Below are 14,828 nucleotides of genomic sequence, written 5' to 3' on the forward strand. Positions count from 1 at the left end.
TGACTTGAAAGGCAACCATGACACAAATTCATGAGAAGCCAAGTTTCATTAATTCCAGGGCTCAATACTTCTGAAAGAAAGTACTACCAGAAAGTGAGCAGAAGATACTCTTGCTCTACTTTGACAAAATGTTTGTACAGACACTTTCTTGTTTTGTGCACACCTTCTTCCCCCAGTGATGTCTAAAAATATTCAAAATCTATAAGTGGGGACTGATTCATTCAGGAACAGTATTTATGTGGCTGTTGTTCCTGCAGAACAACAAAGAAGTGCTCCAAAGAAGTGAGCTGCTCAGACACCTTCCACAGAGAAATCCTGGTGAAGTCTGAACCTAATGTCAAAATGAGGAATGAAAGGGATCTTTACATCCTTGAACAGCTGCAATGTCTTAGAAATGCTTGCTAGAGGCAAAGCCATGCCAGGCAGAAGAGAGAGATGTCAGTGCTGATGCTCCAGATGAGGAGCATACCTGAGTGCATTGGTTCCATCAGGCTTTCATGCTTCCTGTGTTGTTTATCCAGTAAACTATGATCAATATTGGTGGGGCTTCTCACCATACATACCAGTGCCCAAGAGCAAGCTGCAAAAGTTAATTGCCTGGTTCAGTGTGAAGTGAGTCAGCATTGCAGGAATGCCTCACACCCTTCCTCACATGTACTTCCACTTGAAGCACATTGACTTGCACTGCAGCCAGGCCACGGAATAACACCCTGGAAGCTGGAAAGCACTTGGCCTACTCTAGACATGGAAGAATAGAAAAAAATGGTCTTGGCTGCCTACGAGAGAGACTGAAGAAACAAGGAGGGAGATGCTCAAGATAAGAAATTTTGGGCATTTCAGAACTAGATTTTGAAGGCAGCCATTCTAGGATCAACAGCATAGCTTGCTGGCAGGAAATCGGATAGTCTGAGGGGATCCTCCCCTGCAGCACTCTACTCTCAGGAAGTATTTGGTGAGAAAGCAGCTGAATGCAAAGGAAAGGATAACTTCTGAATGTTGCTGTGTCCTACTGCTCTATTTCCTTAAGCCTGAACACCAGGAAAAATACTCAGACATCCAAATGGCTCAGTTTTATGGGTGGAGCAGACAGGGGCAGCTCTGTGGCTTTGCATTTGCTGTGTAAAGGTGATCGGGTAGGTAGAATTTATGCCCAAAACCAAAAATAAGAACAAGGATTTCTCACAGTTTACCATTTTTGCCTATTGCATTTGCTTTTATTCTGTGAGGTGCACTTTAACCCCCTATCAGACACAGCTGACCTACATGCTTTTTTAAAAGAGCCCACCGAATTTGAACTTCAAACCCAAATTTTTGACTGTCTGTGCAAATACAGAATTACAGAAGTTCATGCTCATTTCAGCTATGCTCCACTGGCTCTGCTAGCAATGGTCCTTCAATGATGCAAACTGCCAATTATAAGCATGTGTGTAGTTTTCTCCAGGACTACAATGGACTGCATTCAAACTACAAGTGATTTTCTGAAAGCTCCACTTGAGACTTCTCAAGGAGGCCTGATCATAAGGGAAACTGCTCAATGAGCAAAGCATGAAATATCAATACTTTTTAATCATATGATACTTGTGGGATACAAGAAGTGGTCATTAAAAAACTAAAAAGGACCACATAATATTAAGATAAACCATGCAAAAAAATGGAGAGGGTGACAATGTTGCCATGTTCAGTCACCTCTCCAATGCGAAGGTGGAGGGACAATATTAAAAATTATGTTCCAGAGGTTGCTGACACAGGATCAATATTTAGTCATGAAGATGAAAAGCGTATACAAATGCTTCCAATGGCTAGGACTATCATCTGCTAATTAACCTCCAGACTGTTTAATGACGCAGCAGCGTGGGCACAGAGGGGTGGGAGCAGCGGTGCACAGAGAGGCACTTTCCAGCCTTCAGGGTAGATTATGGCTTGAATTATGGCCTCCCACTCTATCCGTTATGGCACCCCAGTGGTTAATAGGAGCCTTCTTTGTCCAGGGGTTGCTGCGGAGACGGTTCCTGTACCTCAGGAAGCAGGGAGAAGAGAAGTTTCCTGTTTTGAAGAAGGTTTAAGAACTATTTTCCTCCAATCAGGCAGCAGATGCCTGGGCAGGAAATGGAGAACGCAGCTGCCAGCCCCACTCCGGGTCAGTGGCTGTGCTAATCAATGCAGCCAAGGTTTGCCATGGCCAAAAAGGCCCCAGTGATAAGTGGGTTGCAGAGTTAAGGGGAGGACTTGTGGTGGAAGGTGTCTGGAGTGAGACTGACACTGGAGCGAGACCAAAACAAACCCAAATACTGAGAGGAAATGGGCGTTCGGCTTCCTCCCTATATGTACCTCTCACACAGCACATTGCACCCAGTATATGGGTTTTTTATCAAAAAACGAGGCGTGTAATTAATTGTTGTGGTTCAAAACAATGCTCAGGGGTAGCAATAGTCATCATTGCCTTTATCTTTTCTCTTGTTGATGATTCACTGCCAAGGGAGACTTGCATGTATTGGGGGTGTCAAATGCATGATCCCATCAAACGCAGGAAACCAGTCAATATTTCTCCAGCTGGGTGGGGTTTTTCTTCCCCTTTTTCAGATGCAATTTAGCAAGAGTGTTTGCTGACCTCCAGGAGTGAAATTCAGCTCTGGCCCCAGTGAAGTTAGAACTGCTGTTGACTTTGTTTATGCCAAGTCTCAGCCTTTTTGACTCAGCGCCCAGTTTTTCTTTCACTGACATCACTTTTACACCTGCATAACATTTGACCCTCAACGGTATTGCTCCTCACTTACATTTGCTCACTTTGAGTGATGTCTGAAGCACCCATCTGCCATCCTTCAGCTCCCAGCTCACAATTTGATTCTCTGTGATGTTATTTCCTCTGGTCCTTTATGTAACAGACAGTGTCTGAGAGGGTGTGAAAGGCTGGAGACAAACAAGACTAACTGCAGTAGGCAAATCCATAGAAGTGTATTTTCAGCTACTTCTCTGTTTATGGCCAGTAGAGCTCTACTGGCATTTTGCAAATACGGGCACCAAGTGCTTTGGAGTGCAGGATCATCTCATCCCATTGAGTAAAGATAAACATGTTTCTGGACATATCCTTGTCCAAGCTAAGTTACATTAAACAAAGCTTTGCCTGGGTAAGACATCGGCCAAAACTGAGCAAGGACTTGAGAATTAGGAATTAGGCATCTGGCCAGCTGAGAAGGAAAGAAAATCTCCATGGCAGCGAGGAATGAGCGGACCCAACTGTGGCATTGTATAAGCTCTCAGATTTTGTACCATTGCCTACAAATATTCTCTTTTTACAAAAATACTAAGAAATAGACATCTCAGAAACTTGATGCATCGGAGGAACCTTGATGGCACCATGAACCTGAATGGAAGCACATAAACCTCCTTCCTGAGAGGACCGGTGCTCTTTCTAGGGGCCCTTTACTGAAAATGGCGAGTGAAACAATCAGATGTTCATTTGATTAAGTGAGAGTCAAAGACGTATTTAGAGTATTTCACAGTTGTATTCCTTTGTAAGGAATACAAACACAGACTGGTCTTCCAGGAACTGACTCCGCTATCCTTCTAGCCTCCCTCTACTAAAGCATTCTGGGGTCTGTACACATCAACCATCCTTCAAAATCTAGTACCTCCTGCAGTCTGTGATGAACTCTCATAACTAGATAATGGACAGCATGTTTTCAGTGTTAGTCATGAATAACTAGTAATTGTAACCCCTTTTCTCTCATTGCAAAAAATAGGTACTGCAAAAAAGATATGCTACAAAGTAACAAACTGCTGGTACAGGAGAGAATATTCATCATCTTGTAGCTATAACTTTCCTATTCTCTTCCTCTCCACGCCCTTTGTGTTTGTCTTCACTTGTCTTCTCTTGCCTTTGATTAGGACGTAAACTCTTCAGGGCCAAGACTGTGACATAAGTTTGACAGGTCCTTTGCTATCAGTTTTGATGTAAAGAGCACAAATGTAGAGTGAAGGCAGTGAGCAAACTGTCATAAAAGGTACACTGGTGCTCAAAAATAGGAAGAAATTATCTTCGTATGCCAGAAAGTATTGTACCAAATTGCACTGAGATGAGGAGATCATGCTGTCAACTTTGACATGAGCAAACTTCACTTTAGGACACTTTTAGTTTAGCTAGTCAGTGGGCTCCTGGAGGGTCAAGGATTTCATCTCAGTCCCCAAGAGACTTGGCAGCATTTGTTTGAATTTCTCTTTTCCAAAGAAGGATTCACCACCAACCTTTGAGATCTCATCCGAGGGATGGTCCTTCAGCTTCCTTCTCTACCAACAGCTCTGAAGAGAGCATTAACTTCAAACTGCAGGATTCTGGAGTGCTACGGTGCTAAGACACGTTCCTGCCAATGCACCTTAAATCCTAATGCAACACCTCTCTGGCAATGGCTCTCGTGGGTCCCCCGGCAACTGGCCAGTGACAAGCTGTCACGTACTTTGCACTCCCTACTATTCTGGCTCTGAGCCTCCCGGTGTCAGGCAGGCTTTTGAGCAGAGAGGAAGAAGAAACCAAGAAAGTGAGGGAGAGATGGCAAACCAGCCACTGCAGGATATACAAAGTTACACAGTCACAGGAATTTGTCATCAGGCAGCAATGACATCAGTCTACAACTGCCCCCAGTGCTATTCCATCACAGCAAAGATAAATATCTAAAAAATGTTAACCTACCAGTATTTACCATAGGTGGCTATTACTATACTCAGCTCATCACAGCTGCCCACATTTTACATTTAATTTTATCTGCCATTCCAAGGAACGCATGTGGTTATTAGCACGTATTCACTTTTTTCCATCCTGCTTTAGTAAATGATTTCACTTTTTGTGACATGCAGCACCAGCTTACCCATGAATAATTGAAATGCTTACGTACAATAATGTTAAAGCAGACCTGATAAGCATTAATCCATGCCAACATAACAGACTTTCCCCCATATATTAAGCCTTTCAGATGTCCCAGGCACCCTTACAGAGATAAACACAACGGATTAGCTGTCCTGTGTATTTTGTCCCATGGATCTACACACTTGGGCTTTGCCAGATCACCAACAGGGATGAGTGCTGTTGAACCACCTCTCCCTGTCCTTTGGTTTCCCGGGTGGCATACTACCAGCTAGAATGCACCAGGAAGTATCAAAATAACATGAAAATAGGTGATTTCTCAGGCAACTAAGACTAGATGCATGTAAAGATTTATAAAGCGATATTGGTTTCTGAAATTGTACCTACTAGGAAGTAGGAAGTTTAGTTCAACGTCATTTGGGGGGCACCCCCTCCCCCCAATGCTGTAGTCTTAGTTTGATGCCAGAAAATTTATTTTAGTAAGGCCACTGACACCAAAACAGTAAAAAAGAAACCCCAAAAACTCAAAACCCAAACCTATAGACCCTAATGAAGAAGAGACAGCAGGGTGAAAGATCATGAAAAATGCCCTGAAAGACTGTTTATAATGAAGCAGACCTCCACTTGAAGAACACCTCTATGTAATAGCATGAAGAGGCTTAAAAATAACAATTAGGGTGCATAAGTAGTGTAGTATGCTAGAGCTTCATTAAAATGGCAGAGTGCTAGTTTATGTTACAATGATAAAAAATAAGGCTCCAACATGCCAAATAGCTCTGATCTAATAGGGCACTTAAGTATATGGAGTAGCCCTACTTAAAACAGATTATGCACTTGCTTAGATTTAAGCATGTACTTAAAACATCTGCTGGATGGGGACCTATAAGCCTAGAATGTTCACCTGAGCTTTAAAATTCATCAAACTTATTAAATGGATAGTTGGATTATGTTTTGAAGGAAATCCTTTGTTAAAAGTCATCTTATTATTAAAAATTAGTTAGAATTATTTAAAAAATATATGCTTCATTTATTTCAGTAATTGAGTAATGAAAAAAGATGTGTCGATTTCCCTTCTAGTCAATTAAGTCATGGATTCTCCCTGGGGAAGATGATTCCTCTGTGCTGAACTCTGCTTGCTTCACAGAGTGTTTTATGTGGTGTGGCCTCCACCCTTCAATACTCATCATTGCAATATATACTTGCAAAAGTGGAGATTCCTCTTTGATTTGACCCTTCAGCATCTCCTGAACATGTTCACATGCATTCACCTTCCCATTCTTCCATTTGTAATAGAGATCATTCCCCATTATTTTTGAAGAGGGTTAGAGGATAAACTGACAAATTTCAAGCAGTTCTTTTATGGTTCTTATTTGCATTTAGCTATAAAGCTCCTAAAGCTTTTCATCATTTCAGTACAGGAAATTATACCCTGGATTGTCTTTTAGACTGACGATAAAGAGAATATAAGCCTTTTGCTTACTAAATATACTTTCGATTTTTTTAATAGTGATCACTGCACAGATGTTTGTTTCTTTTTCCCTATTGCACCCAAATTGTAGCTTAATTGCCCATGCAGCGGAGTCCTTGGGGTCCAAAATTAGTCTGAAGTGCTCAAGAACACATTCCTTGGTGAACAGCGCAGTATCTCGTAGCAGTGCATGTGTTGCATTTTCAGCCAACACAAACCAGTTCAAAGTTCAAACCGATCAGATCTGATGAAAGAGAGGAGTCAGCGACTCCTGGAGGTACCCTGGCACCCTGCCCTTTGCGGCAGGAAGCAGATTTGAGAACAGGCAGACAGGAACTTGTGAGAAGCACTCACCCTTTCCAGAGCTAGGTCACAAAACTAATCATGGGTAATGCCTGCCCCTCAGCCAGACTCCGAGCTACCGGCGTAATGCTAGGAGCAGGAGTTGTCCCCTTGTCGTTAAGTACAGGGTTCTGCTGGAGTCATTAGCTCCTTTCACAGAGAATGGGAGAGAGGAAAGAGTCATTCTTTGCTCCATGAAATTTTTCACAAATTGTCTGTTTGGATCAAAACCTATGAAGTATCACAGTTCTTTGCCCTACAGCAGACCAAAAAGGATTTTAAGTGCACATTACAAATAGCACAGCAACTACAAGACCACCTGGTCTATTTGCAGAATCTCTTTTACAAAGGCTTTGCTTTCCTAGTAACATACTTAACCAACATTTTTCCATTATGTATCTAGGTATAAGAAAACTTTGCTACCCAGACTATGTTTTTCAGGTTATTAGGAAAATCCCCCAAGTTCTGCAGCCCACATTCTCAGTTATTCTATGAAAATATGTTTCTTTCCTTCCTGCTGCTCCCTCCCCTAGTGCATTAGTATTTTGCAGCTGTTTAACCAAAAAGTTATTCTCCTGGAAAACATATTTAAGGAAATTTTTCCAAATCACCTGTACTGTGCCTGATTTTTTTACTTGCGCTTTCTTTTCCGTAGTGTCACACAAACTTTTTCCCACAGTTTGCAAGACTAAATTTGTATTCCTGAAGCTGCTTTAGATGATGCTTTCTATTGACATAAGTTATTTGTGTTGATTGACACAGACATCAAGGCTGTGGGGGCAAGAATAAATCAGGGACCAGTACATGAAGATGGGGGAAGGCCAGATGACTGCTGGCCACAGGTAGGCCAGGGAAACCCATTTCATTCCATGCACCAGGGCACACACCAGGCATGTTATGCCATGAGGGAATATATGGGCCTTTCCATCTCCTCATCTATGTCAGTCAGAGTAGTAATGAAAGAGCTGCTACTGTGAATTTATGCATCTCCAAAACCATACAGGATTGCAAGTGCTTGCTTAGAGGTGCAGTGATACAACCAGGGTCCCCTAGAGAACCAGAAGCTGGCATTCCTGGATACCAGCCTCAGGGGGAGAGACTCAAGCCCACGGAAAGAAAGGTTTAATTCCCGTTTCCCTCACTGCTTGCTTTCTCTCTTCAGAGGTCTGTGCACTAATGTGCAAGGCACTCTGCACCCCATCAGTCACAGTGAGACAGCATTGAAAGGTCAGGAAAAAGAGCTTTGACTATACTACAGAGCATCTGCCAGCAGGATGATGTTAGTTATTAAGTACTTTGCAAAAGCAGAACTAACAGCATCTAAAATGAAGTTCCTCTGGATGGTGTTAGCAATAGTCCTGATTTCTGTGGGATTCAAAATGTCAAAGCAGGACCTGACTGCTCCACGCACACCCCGGCCTGGACACCGGGCAGGTACAATGTGCTGCTTCTCCCCCGCCCCAGCCTGCGGGCATGCAGGGCTCTGGGATGGCTACGAGCAGCCCTCCTGCCCTGGGGAGGAATGGCCCGTCCCTGGCTAGGGCAGTGACCCTTGGGGTCAGCTCAGCCCTCCTGGGGTTTCTTTGCCAGGGGAGGGAAATTCACAAAGTTGTGCCTTCTCGCATGAGCAATATCAGCTCCACTGGGAAAGGCAGCAGGGCTATATTGAGCCTCCATGGAGAGGAGGGGGGGGATCCAACCTTGTCTGGGGGTTCGTGCTGCTGCCGGCCCACAAACAGGGAGAAGGGCCCAGCCTGTGCCCAGAAGGATGCCTGTGCTAACTTCACTGAGCCAGGAGCTGGTTTATGGGAGAGGGGAAAAGAGAGCAGTCTGGAGCCGTCTGAAACTGCTGTGAGCAAGCGTGGTTTGTATGCGAGGGACCGTCCGTGGTTTCCCTGCACTCAGACACCGCTTCCAGCAGCAGGTGCTGTCGGCTCCGCAGGGATGCTCCGGGCCAGGGGAAAACGCCCGGGGCGGGGCGGGGCGGGCTGGGGGGCAGGGGGCTGCCCCGAGCCTCCTTCCCTGGGGGTTCCTAGGCTGGGGCGGCGGTGTCCCACGGGGAATGGACCGGGGGAGGGGGATGACGGGGGGGTGAGTGGATTGGGGAGGATGGATGGAGCTGGGGAAAGGGTGGAGAGGAGGGAAGGATGGACGGGAGGAAAAGGATGAAGAGGGGGAAAGGATGAAGGGGAAAGGATGGATGGAGGGATGGAAGGAGGGAGGGGGATGGAGGAGGGAGGGGGATGGAGGAGATATGGAGGGAGGGAGGGGAGAAGGCGGGAGGGGGAACGGAGAGAGGGGGACCAATGAGGGTGCAAAGAGGGACCAAGGGCGGCGGAAAGGGAGTGGGGGGCACGCGAAAGGGGGACGCGGGACGGGGCGACCCGCTGCGCCTTTAAATGCTCGCGCCCTTGGGCGTCCGTGCCGCGTCCCTCGCCCCCCCGCACCCGCGGGAGCCGCCGGGCTCGCCCCGCGGGGGGGGATGCCTGCGCGGAGCCGCCGCGCCCTGCCCTGCCCGGCCCCGCCCGGCCCCGCCCGGCCCAGCCCCGCGCGCCGCCGGCCGTGCGGGGCCCCGGCGCCGGCCGCCGCCACCGCCCCCCGACGGGCCGCGCGCGGGGCAGGGCGGAGGCGCGCCGCGGCGCTGACCGCCCCCGAGCCGGCACCGCCGCCCGCCCAGCCCGCCGCTGCGGGTCCCGCTGCCCCGCCGGCGCCTGCATGCCCCCGGAGGGGCTGTAGGGCCGGGCGCGTCCGCGAGGGGCGAAGGCGGCGGCGGCCCCCCGGGACCATGCTCTGAGCGCCCGGGGCAGCCAGCGCGCAAAGTTGCGGTGGAAGATGAGCAACGCCGGTAAGTGCGCGGCTCCGCCGGGATGGCTCTCCGCCTCCGGACATCTTTCCCCCGGGGCCGGCGAACGCCGGGCGGGCTTCCTTCCTCCGGTACCGGCACCCTCCTTCCCTCGGGCCGGCACACCCCGCCTCCGGGGCCAATGCCACCGGGAGGGCACCCCCGCGTCCGGGCCCCGCTCCTCCGGGGCTTGCACTCCCCCCCCCCCCCCACCCCGTCCCGGCATCCGTCCCTCGGGGCCGGCAGCTCCTGCGCCGCGCCGCCGGGGCTGGCACCTCTCCCCCAGGCACCCTCCGGCCAGGGCTGGCCCTCCTCTTCCCCCTGCCCCGGCAGGTGCTCACTGGCTCCCCGCGGGGCACCGCACCCCGGAGCCGTGCGTGCCCCATCGCAGGCTCCGCCGGGATGGGGACAAAGCAGCGAGCCCGGGCGAGGCGGGGTGTTCCGGGGACAACCCGACCGGCAGGTCCGGAGGGCCGCGCCTGCTGAGGGACGCGGCTCTGCGCCCACTCTTCCCTCGCACACACGCAACCCTTCACAAAGCCCCTCGGAAATTTGCTGCGACTTTCTTTCCGACAGTCTGTTTTTTGGGGAGGTAATGCTTTTCGCAGAATTTTCTCTCCAAGGCAAACCCAAACCCTTCCTCCTGCCTTCGGTTAACTTCCCAGGATTTTTCCTTGATGGAAACTGGGAAGGTGAAAGAGACAGGATGAGAAGGGAACAGATATGAGAGACAAGATGTTCAACAATTAAAAGAAGTCACTGGAAAATTGGGACAAACTTTAAATTCTCCACCAACACTTTCTGATTTTCAGGGGTGAGGCATGTGTGTAAAAAACATAACAATCCAGGAAACAATTATTACTAACTCTGGAGTTATTTAGAAAAATCTAATGCTGCACCTAGAATTCAAGAGGAAGAGAAACAGACCCTTTGTGTTAGCCCTAAAATTTTCCACTGTGTTTCCTTGTTCCAGAAGGTGAATGTTGCTGGGCACCTCACTTGCATGGGTACATCCTGAAGCCCAGAGATTTCACCGCTAGATACCTTGCCCTACAACTGTCATGTGTTGGGAAACTGTGAATCATTGTTTGCCAAAACACAGGAACATAGGATTGGAAAGGATCTTTTAGGTCAAACCCAGCCCTCTGCTGTTGTATCAGTATGTCATACCACTCCTCTGAGTTTAAAGCAAAAGGTTCTCTTTCCCCTTGGAGCGGGGAGTGAGACACTGTCCTACCCAAAAAGTGGTGACATTTCCATTCTATCTTCTGATCCTGTCTGGACCGGACTGTCTCCCTCCCAGGAGACAAACTCATTTGAAAGTTAAGTGAGCCAACCAAAAATCGCTTTAGCCATGATGCTCCAACCTCTCTTTCTTCATCTCTCCATTATTTCAAACAGACGGGCTCTAATCTGATCTGTTGTCAGTGGAAGAGCAGCGTAAGGAATATCAGTTGGATCCATTTGTAAAGACTTACATTTTATTATAAGTCTTTATTTTTCAGGAATGTAGGACTGAACGGGACTACCTTCATTACCAAAAGCAGTACCCGTTGTTACAGAACACAAGGTCATATTACTCCTTTTATTAATTCATCAAATTATATCTTAAACCAAAACTTTTTAGGTAGCTCTCCTGCTATTCCTCTCACAAAACTGAGAACCTCTTACCATTGCTAGTTCTTCTGTTTCCAGACCAGATTCACCGCCATTTATTCTTGTGATTACATTGTCCTTTTGCTTAAAAATAGTTCTTTTCCTCCTCTGGTGTTTACCTCCAGGTTGTATTTATAGAGTGCTCATATCCCTTCTCAGCCTTTGTTTTGTACATTCACACAATGCAAGGAATGTCTCTCCCATCAGTGCAAAGCAGAACTTCCTACTGAATCTGAAGGAGAGGGGCATTTATTAACTGGCACAGCTCGGGGACCAGCATAGGCCATCTTTGTGTTACAGTCAGTAATACATAGCACCAGTAAGCAGAGTCATATGTGCAGGCATATATGGCAGCTTTGATCCCACAGAAGTTAAAATAACGACAGACAGAAAACAGGAAAGGAGATATGGATTATCCTCAGAGATGCGGAACTGATATGACAAGAAAGATGAACCAATCCACCCAAGGTCACAGGAAATCTGTGGTAAGAGACAAGAGAGAGACCCCCAACTCCCAGCCTCATACCTCAGACCTTCCAGCCTCTAAGTACCGATTTGTTTGCCAGGTGCTGAAATGGTGCTGCCCGTAGGAAGAATGTACAGATGTTAGACTCCAGATTGTTCAGAGGTGTAAGCAGACTATATATTCTTTCAGCCGCTACTGAAAATGATATAGGAAAAGCTGCCATATGTACCTGTCAGAGAATTTTAACCAACATCTTCTTTGGCTCCTGGGAAACAATATATGAAACAACAGGTGAATATAAGCTGTCTGCTGCAGTGTGAACTTTCTGTTGGGAAATCATAGCCAAATTGGAAACATCACAAACACTTACAGTTACATTAGAAAGAAATATATGCCAGTAGTTTAGAACCAATATTATTTAATTGTCATGTACATGTGGTTTTTCATAGTCAGGCCCCCCAGCCCTACTAAGACTTGTATGTACAGTCTGCTAGAGACAGTGAAAATGCTGGAGAATTTCCAGGATCGAGATTTTTTGGTGTTGAAATTCATTCTTTTCTGATTGTATTGTCTTAGGCTTTTCCCCCTCCCCAGCAGTGTTTCTCTGTGGGATGTTATACTGTAGTATTATATTTACAGATGGCTGCAATAAAGTTACGTAGTAAGAGAAATTTGTAAGCTATTGATCTGATATCCCAGAGTCATAATGCATTGATCTAATCATAGAGGATGGATTCCAGTAACTGTACAGAACAGCATTTTATTTCTGCAGAGTGGGATGTGCTCTGACAGCCCAGCTGTTAATATTTCAATTAAGATTTGTAAGAAGACAAAATTCCCATGGGATAGTTACTACTGACACTATAGATCTGTCTTCACACTAGTGGAGCCTTCTTGCTATATACGGAGTACTTTTGATCACACATTTGAAGAACATACACTGGTAAGAGAGGATAGATGTTTTTCAAAAGTATCAGACTCAGTATGCAGAAGCTAAAATACCATTTTCATAAATGTCTGAGGCATTTAGGAACCAATGACCTGCTGGCTTTGAACAGGACCTCAGATCTCAAGTGCCTAAAGCCCCAAATCTCAGAAGACACTTCAGTATCTAATTCCTGTTCAAGTCAACGTGGGAGCTGATACCTAAATCTGGACCGAGGTCCCATTTGAAAGGAAGACTTGCACTGCTCCATCATTAGAAAATCCTAGTCTAAATACCTTTTCCAGTTCAAGTGACTCCTGTGCAACTGTTTTCATTTCTTATTTCACTTTTGTCATTTCAAACTTTTCTCTGACAGTGTGAAGTAAGTGATGTATTCACATGCTGTGAAACAAAGGGAACTACTTTTGGAGTGAATATTGCAAAATTAATGACATCTCCGTTATTTACAGTACATCCTGGGGTCCTACCAGTGACAGCACTGGTGTTTTATGAGTTGAACCCCTCAAAGGGATTATACTTTCCTTGTAAATCATGCTACCTCATCTATTTAATCTGCAACATATTGAAGCAGGTTACACAGCTTATGCTGGGTACTTAATTCAGAATGACATTAAAATGGCTTATCTACATAGGCAGCTTAAACACACCCTCACTGTCTGACTTGGACAGCTGGCAAAATTGTAATTACAGGTTGGAACCTACAGCTTCCTGTACTGGAAATGTAATAAATGAGTTTAGGAGACTCTGTGCTTGGCTTGCCTTACATTCCTGGCAGCATTACTATAGTGGTTGGTGCCCATGTTCTGGCCAGGTCCAAAACCAGCTCTTTATCTGCAAAGAAGTCCGTTTCACTAGTCCGTTTCACTTTGAGTGAAGCTCCATGTGTTATTTTGATAGGAAGCTCTGTCTACCATTCTCTTGGAACAATTTCTTCTCTAAGGAGTAAGGACCATGGTCAAAACATAAACCCATGTATTAGACAAGCTGAAATAGACACAGGTACAGAATTGCCTCTCTGTCCTGCTTTGTAAGAACTTGGTGGTGTTTTGGTAGCTGAGATGTGGAAACTTCTACCTATGACTGTACAGTGCAGTCACGCTGTTTCCATGAGTTTCTGGGTTTGTGCAGTACTTGGCACATGTGGCTTTTGTCAATGGTATGAGCTCTTAGACAGCACTGTCATGCTCTGATGTGAGAGGAAGCGTGAGCATGATGGCTGCTGCTACAGGATAGGTTCTTTGTTGTTTCATGTCATTGCCTAGTCCATAAAGTAGGAATGCTACCATGAAATAACTTCTATCCTTCCTGGTCCAAATAATTTTTATGTCTATAACAGTGTTTTGGCAAGTGACATGTAAATGAATTCCTATATTTACTGCTATTCTTAAGGTTGTTTATTCTCATTTCCTCAATAGTGGGACTTCGTTTGCTTCAAGTGGGGAATTTGATCCCAGTCTTTGGAAGAAATTACAGATTTGCTTGATAAAGGCAACTGTAGAGGTGTAAAGACATACACTGATGTCTGTGTAGTACTTTAGTGGCGCATTCTGATTTAAGAGAAAAGCATTTATAGAACAGAAAGAAAGTCTGGGTTAATTAGACTGAGGACTGGCTAATTGGCAGTAGCAAATCTCTGTAGTAGTTATCTCTGTAACATTTTCAAATGGTGGTATGCATGGTGCTGGGACCAGGATTATGTTGATACTGTCCAACATTTTCCTTGATAGGAAAGCAAATAGAAAAGTATCAGATGACAAAGTTCACTTTATGATGTAAAGATTGGTGAAAGGGTAATTAACAAAGTAGGCAGGGCAGTTATATAAACAGAGATGGATCATTAAGTTGGATCCATTCAAACGAATTACACTTAATGCATATTATAAAGCTATCAGTTTAGACACAACGAACAGGCAACACAGCCTTGGGAACAATTTAAATGTCATAATGGACAAGCAAGTCAACCTGATACAGTAACAAGCTAATGGAGAACAGTGAGAACTGGGTCTAAGAAAGTACCAAACTCTGTAGACAGCATCATCAGTACCCACTGTGGAATTCTTCCCATAGGTCTGCCCCTTGTATTTTATAGGGGCTATTGGAAAATTGGAAAAGGTGCAGAAAAAATCCAAAAGAAAATACTTCAGGAAAGGTGAAATTGTCCAACTGCAAAGATTTAATGAGTTAATTTGTTCAGTTTACCAAAAAGAAGAATGTACCAAGACATAGCTGTAGGGAAGTATATGTCTTCCCTAG

Source organism: Ciconia boyciana, chromosome 11, assembly GCF_034638445.1.
Source record: "Ciconia boyciana chromosome 11, ASM3463844v1, whole genome shotgun sequence".
Lineage (NCBI taxonomy): Eukaryota > Metazoa > Chordata > Aves > Ciconiiformes > Ciconiidae > Ciconia > Ciconia boyciana.